The sequence below is a fragment of the Triturus cristatus genome, chromosome 1_2 (genome assembly GCF_964204655.1).
Source record: "Triturus cristatus chromosome 1_2, aTriCri1.1, whole genome shotgun sequence".
Classification (NCBI taxonomy): Eukaryota; Metazoa; Chordata; class Amphibia; order Caudata; family Salamandridae; genus Triturus; species Triturus cristatus.
The window spans coordinates 907,714,728-907,729,463 of record NC_140580.1 but is presented as its reverse complement, the minus strand read 5'-3'; positions in this window follow the sequence as shown (position 1 = coordinate 907,729,463).

The window sequence follows — 14,736 nt, the reverse complement described above, 5'->3', positions numbered from 1 at the left end:
ATATAAAAAAAGTAACTCGAAGTCAATGTCCGACACATTGTTTGTACCATCTCCGCAGGAGGGCTTCCGCCCCGGGTTCCCAGATGTGTTGGGAGGGGGGGCTTTTGGTAACTCCTGTTCTGACAAACTATCTAACATGCTTTCCCAAAGCTCCATATTATGCTCAGCATGCTCATCCATGCATACTGCCTGCAGCTGCAGCTCCTCAGCCACTCCCCATTTTTGCAAATACGCTAAACATTTCTCACTTGCCGGAGCAGTGGGCTGCATCCAGTGCATCTTGTTTCCAGTCCAGGGAGGACCTGGCTTGACAGTTCGGGCTGGACTGTTCCCATGAGAAACAGGGTCAAGACTGATTTGCATATTGCTGGGGCTAAATTGGGGTGGTGTGGTGAGCAAAAGAATGATGAATTAAACCCAGATCCTTGTGACTGGGGGTGAATGTTTGCATTGTCCAGCATTCCGTCCATCAATTGTTTATTTTGCATATGTCACCGATCGTTTGGCCAGCACGAGTCCCAGGAGTGCAAATTTACGATTCATCCAGGTCCCACGTTTAGGTGTTGTGCACCCCAAGCAAATAATGATTGATGGACGACTCCAACAGCACCTGTGTGACAGCTCGTAGTGTTCTCAAGACCTCCCCCCAAAAACTGTCGTAGGTTGCTACAATTCCACGTCATGTGCAGAAAGGACGCTGGGGCTAACACACACTGGGGGCAGGCATCCGACCGAGCTCAGTTGATTCTATGGAGATGCTGTGGAGTCAGGTAGCTTGGTGGAAGTAGTAAAACTCTGTCAGGTTGAACCTCGTGTTACTTGCCACTTCCCTCACCTTGACAAACGCTCTCTTCCAGGCTCCGTCGGTGAGAGGTTCTGCTAGAGCCTCCGCCCGTATGTCCCGAACTACTGATACATCGACATAGCGATCCCGCTTAAGAGCTTTGTAAATACGTGAGCCAAAGCCCCAAGGTGACCCATGGTCCAATATTATCTGTAATATCTGAGACTTCTCAGGCTTAATGTGGAAATCGGTCCAAATCTCGCAAATTGTTCGGGATACCTTGCCGTATTGCAAGAACTGGCCTTGGTGAAGGTTAAGCACATCCCGAGCCTCCGCCATCATGAGGAACGTGCTGTTATGGAAGAGATCGCTGGCTCAGTTGATCCTTAGCTTGGGCGACCAGAGGATCTGAGAGCAACGACAATTGCACGTTTTGTTTTTCTGGAATTAAAAGTGTTTGCAAGTGGTGTATACTTTAATGGGATCCCAAGTGGTGTATACTTTAGTGGGATCCCTTGCATGTCCTTATGAATGCCATGGACTGTTAGGAGCCACCTTGTCAGAAACATGTTGACACTTAAGTTGTGTTGGGGTACTAGTTCTCCTACACTCCAAGCCCAGTTTTAATACCAAGTCGTACTCCACCAAGTAAAATACATACCGGTTTACCATACTGGTTTTTAACCTGTTTAGTGGGCCCCTAGCACCATAAAAGCTTAAACACTGCCTCCTTGACTCCTAGGTGCAGTCCATGAAATCAGTGTTTTGGAGAGCGTACGGGTTGTCCAATGATGAAGCTTGACACCTGGTAGGTGTGTTAGGACATCCCGACAACTTTTGTGCATGTGTCAAAAAGCTGTGAGGCAGACATGAAAAAACTGGTAGATTAGAAAGCGTGAAGTAGCCCCAAGTAGAGTTCTCCAGGTGCTCTCCCACAGTTAACTCGGTGGCTTTTTGTGAAAAGGATTGTGTTGGAGGCTGGCCCACCCTCGAGGCTCCATTCTTCTAGTTCCCTAGATAGACTTTTGGGGGTTTGTATTGCGCTTCTCTAACTCACGACTGAGGTCCAGTGGCAGAGTGATGTATGCGGCCTGGTGCTGAATTAACTGGGCCAGCCTCAGGCAAACCTTGGTGCGGGTCTTGATTCAGAAATAGCAGGGCCTCATGTAGGTCAAGATGGAGGTGCAGTGCCAGAGCTGTGTGTGGGTTCCTTGTGCTGAAATAAGGACTCTCCTCAGGTCATGATGACTTGCAGTGATAGAGCTGTGAGTGAGTTTCACTGCTTGAATTCCTGGTCTGCTGCAGGTCAAACTGTGGGGCAGTGGTAGAGAAGTGTCATCTGCCATTCCTATGAAAGGTGGATATATGTGCAGTCACAGAGGACTGTACCATCTATGAATGCACATATGTTTTAAGAGATCGCACTGCAAGTCCATTTCAGGGTCAGTCAAGGGACTGTGCAGGTGAAGTGAGTTGAGTTCAATTCTTGCAAAGCAGCAATAATATTAATTACAATTTTACAAACAAACAGAATAATGAAAGACCCAGATCCGGTCGCAGGTAACCTAACCCGGACAGATCCTTTCAGGTGCGCAGAGTGGGATTAATAACGAGGCATCAGCATTATATCTTCTTTTGTTGTCTAACTAGCTGGAAAATGTTTTTTTACTCAGCAATGCCATCTGTCATGCCCACTGCAGGTAACAAAGCAGCTCCCCCTAGAAAGGCAGATGGGGGTCCCAGCTCCTGGCTGATAATGAGTGGGGAGGGAGTCATTAAGTTGGGCTAAAGTGGGGAGGGGGCTGCCATGCTGCAAAGCCGCCTGGCTTTGGGGAGTCGTCCAATTACAAACCGTGCAATTAACTACATGCAATTAGTACCAGTGTCCTAATTATTCTGTTTACCTCTCTTAACCCCTCTATCCGGGTAAATAAAATTGGAAATCTTCTGAATAGACTAGGAAGAGAAATGGTCTTTGTCTGCAGAATATTTCTTTAGCTTGATATCGAATTCAGCTCCTGGGAAAGTTTTGGGGTAAAAGGTACACATGAAAAATGACCTGAAAAACGTGTACTTTATAGACTGGGTCGTCAATTAACAAAGCCTTTTTGGGTGATTTTCGACAAGTTTGTTGAAATAATGACTAAATTTGCAGCCTTGGACTCAATATCAATGTTTTTAAAATATGTAGTCAAAATTAAAGACTGCAGTATCTGAAGTTGTTGGTCAAATAGGGGCCATCACGAGAGGTCCACTTTTTATATTGTAACCTTATGTTGATCATTATACCACACCTTCTTCCACCATGGGGTCTACTCACAGCTCCGCGGAAGGAACTGCACAGTGGGGCTTGGCCTCCGTCAGCGGGTTGGGGACAGGGCCAGGCCACAGCTGCAATCAGCCTTCGGCTTACCTAGAAGGAGTTGGCAACTCGCAGCGAGGTAGGGTGAAGTGAGGGTTGGCCCAAGGCCTGGTCACAGGGAAGGCCATGCAGCCAACCCACACTCCGCCGAGCCAATGACCATGCACAGCGGAGGTAAGCCGGCAACAGAAAGGTGGGCGCGGGTCCTGGCCTGGGAGCACAGGGATGCCGAAGGGGTAGGGATATATAGCGGATGAATCAATTGTATCATAAAAAAATAGATATTCAATAAAAAAAACATTGTTATGAAGTGAATTCTGGTTCTAAGGCTGCCTCCAAAAATCACCGTCATTTGCCAATTGTCGTTCGTAGAGCAAGACATAACTTGCTCCACCCTTCTGCGTTGTGTAGGAGACCACACATGATATACTTGATAACATCACATGTGACATCATTGGTAACATCACCACTGACATCACTCATGAGATCACTGCGTTTCTGTTATGTGAAAGATGTTGTTTTTGTAAAGTACTAAAGCAAATAGATTTACAATCACAATTATGGGATGTGTGGAAATGTAATTTCTTTGTGGTGGAAGATGAGTTATCAATGGGTCTGGTGAAGTATGAAGGAATGTGGTAGATGATCATGTTGGACTTGGCGGGTTAGTGCATTCAACTAGCTGTGCTATATCCCTTGCCCATTGACGATTCAGCGTGTGGTTGTGGAGTGAAAAGTGGAGGTTGTTTGTTTGGGCCGGGTGGGCTGTTGGTAAGGCTTGTGGGGTGTGTGGGTCTTATGTGTTGATGTTGTGCCCCAGGGGGCTTAGGCGTATGTGCTGGCCATGCAGATTGACATGGGCATGTGTGAGGTAGGGCCGGTATGATCTCCATGGCCATATCTGTCTCTTTCCTTTTGTCGTCTCATCTCTCTCTCTCTCTATTTCTCTCTTTTCCCCATCATTTTCTGTATGTCTATTTCCTCCTGTCTCTCTCTAACTCACTTCCTCATTTGTCCTTTCTCTGTTGCGCTCTCTCTTGCTTTCTCTCTCTCTGTCATCTGGTGCCTCTTTTTCTAGTGCTCTTCCTTCCACGTTTTCTCCCTCCCTCTCTCTCTAGTGCTCATTGTCTCTTGCTCTATCTTTCTCTCTGTGTCTCTGTTCATCCCCCTCAATCTATATGTTTTTCTATTGTTCTGTTTAGAAGGACAGTGCTAAAATATACATAGCAAGCATCTGACTACATACAGCCGCTACCCCAGTGAAATAATGCCAGGAATCTTTTTTGTATGTACGTGCTTGTCACCACAGATTTGCATGTTCGGGGCCTGCAGGTTGCAAACCATTGCTGAGGCATTGTGCTGTGCACGTGTGGGTTCAAATCCCAGTCTCGTCGCCAGAATATTAAAGTGAGCTGAGACTGAGTTGAATCAGACGGTCTGTTTTATTGAGGGGCAGATGAACATCGACTAACATACCTTTCAGCAATCATAAACAGCTGTCCTACAGCAAAATGATGCTATTGCTATGGCAACAGAAACCACTAAACACAACACGGTGTGCACACCACACAATAGAAACAGAAAAGATCTTTCAAGGAAGGGGAAAAAATACGTGTCCCCAATGCTCGATTCAAAGCTGCTCTTTTATGGCCCGGGTCGACCATGGCCAGATTCAAACTTGTGACCTGCGGTCGCACCAAGGTCGCTGCAACAAGAGCTCCGTCAGCTGCGCTCTCTCCGCCGCCTACACTGCACATGTCAAAACACAACCGTGGAATCCACTGTAGCGCGTCCTTCTTTCTAGGGGCACGTTATCCACGTAGGTTTACCTCCATGTCTTCTGTCACTCTTTCTTTATTCACTAGTGGTCTCCATGTGACAGTCCAAAAGTTCACCTTTCGTGCTGGATTTTACTGTGCCTGTATTGATTTTCTTTTTATTTGCCCTTGGTCTCCAAGCAGTGGCGGTTGGAAAAGTTCGTTCTACCGGTTTCAGCACCTGGTATTTTTGTTTAAATGAATCGCTTCGTTATCTGCCAGATCGCTCAGATGTGCATAGGTGGTGACTCTGAGAGTAGTACAGAGATTTATATGCCACGTTAATCATGTTTTGAAGGTTTGAGGGGAGGCCTCCCTGCACTGCCAACCAGCAATATTTAAGTATAAACAAGAGGGTGTGAATTTCCGTCTCCGTACCCATACATTTGTTGGCCTCTCGACTGACAGTGTTAGTAAAAGGTTCGGTAATTCACAGTTTGTATAACCACATCATTTCAATGGAGCAGTGGTCTTCAAACTGTTTAGCTGGCTTCCCTGGGTGATACGGATGGATGAAGCGAATACAGACTCTGGCCAAGAGGAACATTTTGTATGTCCCTGAGGAACACAGATAAACATCATGCTGAAAAGAAAAGTGTTTTAGATGGTATCTGTACTATGCAAATCTTACCATAAGGCAGGAGTGCTGTTCAGTTTCAAATGCAAAGATATGATCGAGTAATTGGAGATGAAGCTTGGTTCTGGGCGTAGAAGTGGACTGCTAATGCAGCATAAATCAGTGATCTTTCTTTCGTATATTGACGCAGGGTTTGGACGCTCTTGATCACTAAAGGCATGTAGGTCCTGATGTATGAAATTTACATTCGCAAAAAGTGGCCACAAATTGTGCCCGACTTTTTGCAAATGTAAAAGAATTTTGCGAACTGACCTATGTACCAATAGGTCAGTTCACAAAATTATGAATTGTAGTGGGTCGCAATCCGACCTACCTCCTCAACATGCAAGAGATATGTCGCAAAATGCGACTTACTATGATTGGATGCCTCACAGGGATGGTGGTCTGCTGGGTCAGCGGGCCATTGTGTCTTTATTCATAGTGAAATAGATCAACCATTTTTTTAAATGCAGTCCATTTTTCTTAAAGGAAGCCGGGTTGTGTTTAAAAAGAAAAGTTTTTAATTTAAGTTTGTATGAGAGTTGGCAGTAGTTTCTTGGACCACTGCTTGTGCCCCCAACATCCTTTTTTTTAAAAAACATTCACAAAGGGGAAGAGTCCAAAGGGACCCCATCCCTTTTGTGAATGTGTTACTGTGAGAAGTTGGCCTGGTATATGCTGGTCACTAGTTAAAGTGGCCACCTTGCACCAGTCCAATTTGACTCTTATGGTAGATAGGTTTAAGACAACCTTTTAAGGAAAGCTATCCTAGTGGTAGCTGTGAAGAGCAGCCTTCAGGCTAAGTCTCAGAGGAATGTAAAGCAGCTTGTTTTACCTTATAATCTCTTGAATCACTAAATGAAAGGACACCACACAGGTATATATATAAAATATATATGTATTTATTACTAGACACACTCTACTAATCTCTTTATGAGATTAGAAGTCAAGGACATGTGCAAAAATCAACAGTTCACAACAAGTTAAGCACTTATATGGCTGGGGCCCTAGGGGCGTACCAGACCATATACTAAAAAAGAGGTATAAGAAGAACGACTTGAGAAGGGAGAAGGCCTAAGGTCTTCAGAAGCGCTGGGGCCTCACTAATCCACCCAAGACAGGTAAGTAAAGGACCCACGGGAGACGAATGCAGTGTGAGAACACCGCCGCAGATCCCAATAGACTTCAACGGAGCAAGTCGCGGTTGGAATTTTAAAGTTTTAGGATACTTCAGGAGAGTCTACAAGCAAGTCACTTACAGGGTAAGTAGTTCTAGAGCCAACACACACAGGAGCACCGTAGTGCAGGAGTTACCCATGGAAGCCGGTGCATAGGTGTCTTTGGTGTCGGGTCGCGGCGTCGTTTTCAATGGGAGCCAAAGAAGACTTGCTGCTTGTGAAGACTGAAGAAGTGTTCGGTGGAATCCAAGGCTGGATTCAGAAGAAAGAAGATCTGAAAGCAGAGGAGACAGTGTTCAAAGTCACTTGCCAGTGACCCGGGGCCAGGAAGCTGGATGCCCACAGAAGTTGGGTGATTTCAGGTGATCACGGGTGTCTTGACTCTTCAGCCACGAGGTCCAGGAGGCATCGACGATGACCAGGAGCTGAATTCGGAGTGTTCCACAAAGTCTGCAGCTTACTGAGGTGTCGGCAACTGGATTGGAGTCAACAAGCCTTGGCAACAGTAAGTCTCGTGGAAAGTGAAGAAAGTTAGCAGTACAGACCACCAAGGTCTGAGGGACTCACCCAGTGAGGGTAAGTCAGGGCTGGCCTGGAGCAACCAGGGGAGCCCTTTGGTTCTGTAGAAAAGTCTTCTGGGGACCCACAAGCCAGCCGGCAAGTGATCGTGAAGATGCCTTGGGAGGATTCATTCACCAGGAGCCCACGGTCACGTGGGACAAGGTAGGCCTCTGATCTTCGGAGGAAATCCTGTTGGAGGCTTGGGCCACACGTGGTCCAAAGCACAAGTTCATAGAACGTCGACAATAGTGCACGGTACCCAGGTATTGCTGTTCCTCGTCACTCGTGGGGTCCACTTGCCTCAGCTTCGCTGAGGACTCACAATGGCCATCGAGAAGTCAGGAAATCCACTTCCGGGGCTGCAGGGACTTCGGACTCCGGCGCGAGCGGGAACGTTTTCGACCGTTGATGCAAAGTTTTGGTGTCTGCCAAGCAGGGGAGTCACTCCTTGACTCCAAGGGAGATTCTTCAGTCTTCCAAAGGTAGTGGAACGTCGAAGGTCCAGGATTCTTCTTCAGAGAGCCGTCCAGGGATATCTAGTTTGCAATGGCAAGGGTTCCCTAACTTATACTACAAGGAAGGGAGGGACTAGCTCTATGACCACTCCTCTGGGAGGGTCAGGGGAGTGGGTGGCTACACCCACTTCCCTTTGTCCACTTTTGCACCAGAGCAGGGGCTGGTAGCCCCTGAACCGGTTTGAGCTGACATATGCACCGAGGAGCCTACTGCTCTCCCAGTGCAGGACTTCAAAGCACTCTAGGAGTGCACCCACCCAGCCCCAATACACTAAATCCTCTCTGGAAGGTGGTTACACCTCCCTGTGACAGGATGCCTATTGTTGGGCCTCCTCCACTGCGAGTTTCAGTCAGCAGCAGGAGGGCAGCCCAGTGTCTGTTCTGGTGGCATCCATTTTGTGATGCCAGGGCTCTTCAGGATTCTACAGTGTTTCCACAGTGGGTACATGTCTATCCCTCTGGAAGGGTGGGATCATTCTCCCACACCAGTTACTGGTGTGGGGGTATGATTCCAAAGCGTTTGACACCAAACACGACATGTTTTGATGCAGCCATCCCAAAGTTAGCATTTACCGCTAGGTTATAATGCACTTAAGAGTATATGGTTTAACCGCATCCGCAAACAGCTACAGAGAATAGACTCTTAGAGCTGCAGAGGGGCCCTGCTCAGGCAGAGGCACCCCCTCACATGGAAACCAAGCACCCTGCCCTCAGGATTGATAGGGCCTGCCTTAGGGGTGCCTGATAGGTTCATATGTGTGTGTAAGGTGAGATATAGGAACCTATACCTCAGTGAGGAGTGCTAAAACTACCTCACCCAGGCTGCAGTAGCAGGCCTGTGGTGTCAGATTTAGTCTGCTTCCCAGGGGTGGCATAATACATGCTTCAGCCCCTGGTAGGCCTGTGAAGTACCTATGCCCTTGGTACCTAAGGTACCATATACTAGGGGCTCATAAGATACCACAGTATCCAATCACTAGTGCATCTATTATGCACTCCAAGTTGTTTAGAGAGAACAGAGAGGCTGGGGCACTGATTAGCAGGGACCCAGCCAGACTATAGCCAGAAACCAGTGTAAACATCAGAAAAAAAGTGGGGGCAACATAAGTGCAGATCCTACTCTCCTACACAACCCCCTCCCAAATGCAGGGACAGTAAACTAACCTTGACCAGTTGAGTCTTCGTGTTCTAAGTGGAAATACCTTGAGAGTCCATCTGCATTGGCATGTTGGATCCCAGGTCTATGTTCCACTGTATAGTCCATCTCCTGTAGGGAAATGGACCACCTTAAAAGTTTTGGGTTTTCACCTTTCATCTGTTTAAGCCATAGGAGGGGCTTGTGGTCAGTCTGAACTATGAAGTGAGTGCCAAACAAGTATGGCCTCAGCTTCTTCAGGGCCCACACCACAGCAAAGGCCTCCCTCTCTAGAGCTGACCAACGTTTCTCTCTAGGGGTCAGCCTTCTGCTAATAAAAGCTACTGGCTGGTCTTGACCTTCATCATTCAGTTGAGACAGTACAGCTCCCACACCCAGCTCAGAAGCATCTGTTTGGACTATGAACTTTTTGGCGTAGTCTGGACTCTGTAAGATGGGGGCAGTGCACATGGCCTGCTTTAGGTCTTCAAATTCCTTCTGACAGCTAGCTGTCCACTGAACCTTTTTTGGCATTTTATTTGAGGTAAGATCATTTAAGGGGATCACTATAGATCCATATCCCTTAACAAATCTCCTATAGTACCCAGTCAGGCATAAAAAGGCTCTCACCTGTGTCTGGGTGGTTGGAGCAACCCATTCCAGGATGGTTTGGATTTTGCTCTGTAAAGGCTGAACCTGGCCTCCACCTACAAGGTGGCCCAGGTACACAACCTGACTCTGCCCTATCTGGCACTTGGTGGCCTTGATAGGGAGGCCTGCTTTTTGCAGAGCCTCCAAAACATTTCTGAGGTGGACCAGGTGATCCTGCCAGGAGGAACTAAAAACAGCAATATCATCAAGATAAGCTGAGCAATAAGTTTCCATCCCTGTCAGAACTTTGTTCACCAACCTCTGAAAAGTGGCAGGTGCATTCTTCCAACGAAAGGGCATCACCACAAAGTGGTAGTGCCCACCAGGGGTTGAAAATGCTGTTTTGGCTTTGGCATCCTCAGCTAACCTGATCTGCCAGTAGCCAGCTATTAGGTCAAATGTACTCAGATACTTGGCTGAGGCCAAAGTATCAATCAGTTCATCTGCCCTGGGAATTGGATAGGCATCAGTCCTGGTGACTGCATTGAGGCCTCTGTAGTCTACACAAAACCTCATTTCTTTCTTACCACCCTGGGTATGAGGTTTGGGTACTAGGACTACTGGACTAGCCCAAGGGCTATCCGAAGTCTCAATCACACCTAGTTCCAACATTTTCTGGACTTCAGTCCTGATACAGTCCCTGACGTGGTTAGGTTGCCTGTAGATTTTACTCTTGACAGGCAGACTGTCTCCAGTGTCCACCTCATGGGTGCACCAGGAAGTCTGACTAGGGGTCAGGCTAAACATATGTCTAAACTGTTGCAAAACTTGTCTGCACTCAGTTTGCTGATGATCAGTGAGGCTGCTTGCCAAAGCCACACCATCTACTGACCCATCATCAGGGTTCTGTGGGAGCAGGTCAGGGAGAGGGTCACTCTCCTCCTCCTGTTCCTCATCAGTTGCCATGAGCAAGCCCATGTCAGCCTTGTCAACACATGGTTTCAATCTGTTGACATGGAGCCCCCTAAGGGGGCTCCTGGAAGTTCCAAGATTCACCAGGTAGGTGACTTCTCCCTTTTGCTCAACAATTGTATGGGGGCCACTCCACTTGTCTTGGAGAGCTGCTGGGGCCACACGCTCCAACACCCACACTTTCTGTCCTGGCTGGTACACAGTCGACACAACCTTTTGGTCATGCCAAGTTTTTTGTAGTTCTTGGCTGGCCTCCAGGTATTTAGTTGCCTTCTTCATGTATTCGGCCATCCTGGAGCGGAGACCAAGTACATAGTCCATCACATCCTGTTTGGGAGGTTTGAGATGCAACTCCCAGCCCTCCTTCACCAAACATAATGGACCTCTTACAGGATGCCCAAACATAAGTTCAAATGGGCTGTAACCAACCCCCTTCTGTGGAACCTCTCTGTATGCAAACAGAAGGCAGGGAAGTAAAAGGTCTCATTTTCGCCTAAGCTTTTCTGGGAGGCCTTTAATCATTCACTTTAGGGTTTTGTTGAAACGTTCAACTAACCCATAGCATTGTGGGTGATAGGGAGTAGTGAATTTATAAGTTACACCACACTACTTCCACATTGCTTTAAGATATCCTGACATGAAGATGGTACCTCTGTCAGATATAACCTCCTTTGGGAAACCCACTCTGGAGAAAACTCCAATGAGGGCTCTTGCCACCACAGGGGCTGTGGTGGTCCTCAGGGGAATTGCTTCTGGGTACCTGGTGGCATGATCCACTACCACCAGGATAAACCTGTGCCCAGATGCTGTTGGAGGGTCAAGGGGACCAACAATGTCAGTCCCTACCCTTTCAAAGGGTACCCCCACCACAGGTAGTGGTATCAGGGGGGCTTTGTTGTGCCACCTGACTTGCCACTGGCCTGGCAAGTGACACAGGAGCGACAAAACTCCTTGGTGTCCTCTGACATATGTGGCCAATGGAAATGTGGAACAAGCCTGTCACAGGTCTTGGTTTGGCCCAAGTGTCCTGCTAAAGGGATGCCACGTGCTAGGGTCAAGAGGAACCCCCTAACCTTCTGAGGTATTACCAACCTCCTGGTGGCTCCAGGGGTTGGATCTCTAGCCTCAGAATATAGGAGTCCCTCATCCCAATAAACTTTATGGGACCCACTAGCACTCCCAGCAGCAGCCTGCTGTCTGAGGGGTTCAAGAGAGGGGCAGCACTGTTGCTCCTTACTCAGATCTTCCCTAGAAGGTCCCCCTGCCCCCAAGAACTCAACCTGATCAGGCTCAAGTCCCTCTGGGGCAGTTCTTTCTTCAGGATCTGCTTCACCTCCCTCAAGAGGTGAATATGTGATCTGAGACAGAGGGGAAGGCACTGCCTTAACCCTACTGCTCCTCTTCTTGGGTAACACCTCGTCCATAGTTTCAGGATCCAGAGCTGGTTCAGTTTGATGCATTTTGGCCTGTGACCTGGTCACAGCAAATACCTCTGCAGGTATGCCCAACATCTCAGCATGAGTCCATAACTCTACTTCAGACCAGGCTGAAGTCTCTAGATCATTGCCCAATAGACATTCGACAGGGAGGTCTGCGCTGACTACTACCTTCTTGAGGCCAGTTACCCCTCCCCAGGAGAAATTCACAACTGCCAGACTATGGTTGGTCCTGACATTGCTTGCATTGGTAACCTGGTACCTTTCACCCAGGATGATCTGCCCAGGGTCCACAAGATCCTCTGCCACCATGGTGACACTAGCACCTGTGTCCCTGAATGCCAAAGCCTGTTTGCCATTTATTACAGGCTGCTGTTTGTATTTGCCCAGATTACTTGGGCTCACTAGGAAGGACATATCAATGTCTCCATCACAAATCAGCAGTGCCTGAGTGGGTACTCGGACTAGGCCAGAGTCCACTTCAGAACCCAGGGTCAAGTCTACTACACCCTTATTCTGATTACCACCTCCACCAGTAGCTGTACTAGGGGGAACAGTTGCCTTAGGGGCAGGAGTGGTGGTGGTTTGGTCTTTGGACTTGTTACAGTCAGAAGTCCAGTGCCCTTTCTATTTACAGAATTTGCACCAGGGCTTCTTTTGGCTTTTCCCTTTATTAGACTGTGAATCCCCACCAGATGCAGATTTTTGGGGCCCTTGTGAAGACTTCCGGTCTTTTGACTTATCCCCACCTTTCTCAGAGCCTTTAGGATCTTGCTTCTTAGTGCCACCCCCTTGGTTCTGGGTTTTTTGCCTCACCCTGGCTCTGACCCATTTGTCTGCCTTCTTTCCCAATTCTTGGGGAGAGGTCAGATCAGAGTCCACCAGGTACTGATGCAACAACTGGTTTTGGCAATTATTAAGGATCTGTTTTCTCATCATAAGATTATACAATCCCTTAAAATCAGTAACTCTACTACCAACCAGCCAACCCTCCAGAGCCTTGGTTGCACAATCTACAAAGTCAGTCCAGTCCTGAGTTTGTGCTTTCTGGGTGTCTCTGAACTTCAACCTGTACTGTTCAGTGGTTAAGCCAAACCCATCTATTAATGCACTCTTCAGGACTTCATAGTCATCAGCATCCTCTTCTCTAACAGTGAGGAGCTTGTCTCTGCCTTTATCTGAAAAGGAGAGCCACAAGATTGCTGCCCACTGCTTCTGGGGGACCTGTTGTACTCTACAGGCCCTTTCCATAGCAGTTATCCATTTGTGGATATCATCCCCACTCTGGTAGGGAGGAACAACCTTGGACAGGTTCCTATGGTCTGGAATATATTCTCTACCTCTAGGGACACTGTTGCTGCCACCAGGGGGTTCTAACCCCTCTCTTCCAGAAGCTCTCTGGAGCTCCAAGGCTTCTTTGTCTAATGCCAACTGCTTGGCCTTGAGGGCTACTCTGGCTGCCTCATACTGCAGCAGTTTGTACATCCTGTCAGAGGAGGTCTCTCTTCTATTAAAGCATGAGTTCCTCTGCTGGACAGATTCTCTGCCAGAGTGATAGGAGTGGTCAGATTCCCTTGAAGGGGACCTAGGCCTCTCTTCTACTCTGTCAGCTCTCTTTGGGAGAATTCCTCTGTCCTTTTCAGACCCTTGTGGGTCTGGCCCTTCAACCACAGAGTCCAGGTCATCTTGAATTTCATCATCTGACCCAGAGACTATAGCTGACCCACCCCCTGATTCAGACCCCTTAGCTCCTAGAGCTAGTCTGAGATCATCTGCTGTCAGCAGATCTATCAGGTGTAGTGTGGAGGGACTCACCCAGCGAAGGTAAGTCAGGGCAGGCCTGAAGCAACCAGGGGAGCTCTTTGGTTCTGTAGAAAAGTCTTCTGGGGACCCACAAGCCAGCCGGCAAGGGATCGCAAAGACGTCTCGGGAGGATTCACTCACGAGGAGCCCACGGTCACTCGGGACGAGGTAGGCCTCTGATCTTCAGAGGAAATCCTGCTGGAGGCTTGGGCCACACGTGGTCCAAAGCACAAGTTCGTAGAATGTCGTGAAGGGGTTGCACTCGACAATAGTGCACGGCACCTCAGTATTGCTGTTCCTTGTCACTCGTGGGGTCCACTCGCCTCAGCTTCGCTGGGGACTCACAATGGCCGTCGAGAAGTCAGGAAATCCACTTCCGGGGCTGCAGGGACTTCGGACTCCGGCAGGAGCGGGAAAGTTTGCAACCGTTGATGCAATGTTTTGGTGCCTGCCAAGCAGGGGAATCACTCCTTGACTCCAAGGGAGACTCTTCAGTCTTCCAAAGGTAGTGGAACGTCGAAGGTCCAGGATTCTTCTTCAGAGCATCGTCCAGGGATATCTAGTTTGCAATGGCAAGGGTTCCCTAACCTATACTACAAGGAAGGGAGGGACTAGCTCTATGACCACTCCTCTGGGAGGGTCAGGGGAGTGGGTGATTACACCCACTTCCCTTTGTCTAGTTTTGCGCCAGAGCAGGGGCTGGTAGCCCCTGAACCGGTTTGAGCTGGCATATGCACAGAGGAGCCTACTGCTCCCCCAATACAGGACTTCAAAGCACTCTAGAAGTGCACCCACCTAGCCGCAATACACTAAATCCTGTCTGGAAGGTGGTTACACCTCCCTGTGACAGGATGCCTATTGTTGGGCCTCCTCCACTGCGAGTTTCAGTCAGCAGCAGGAGGGCAGCCCAGTGTCTGTGCTGGTGGCATCCATTTTGTGATGCCAGGGCTCTTCAGGATTCTACCA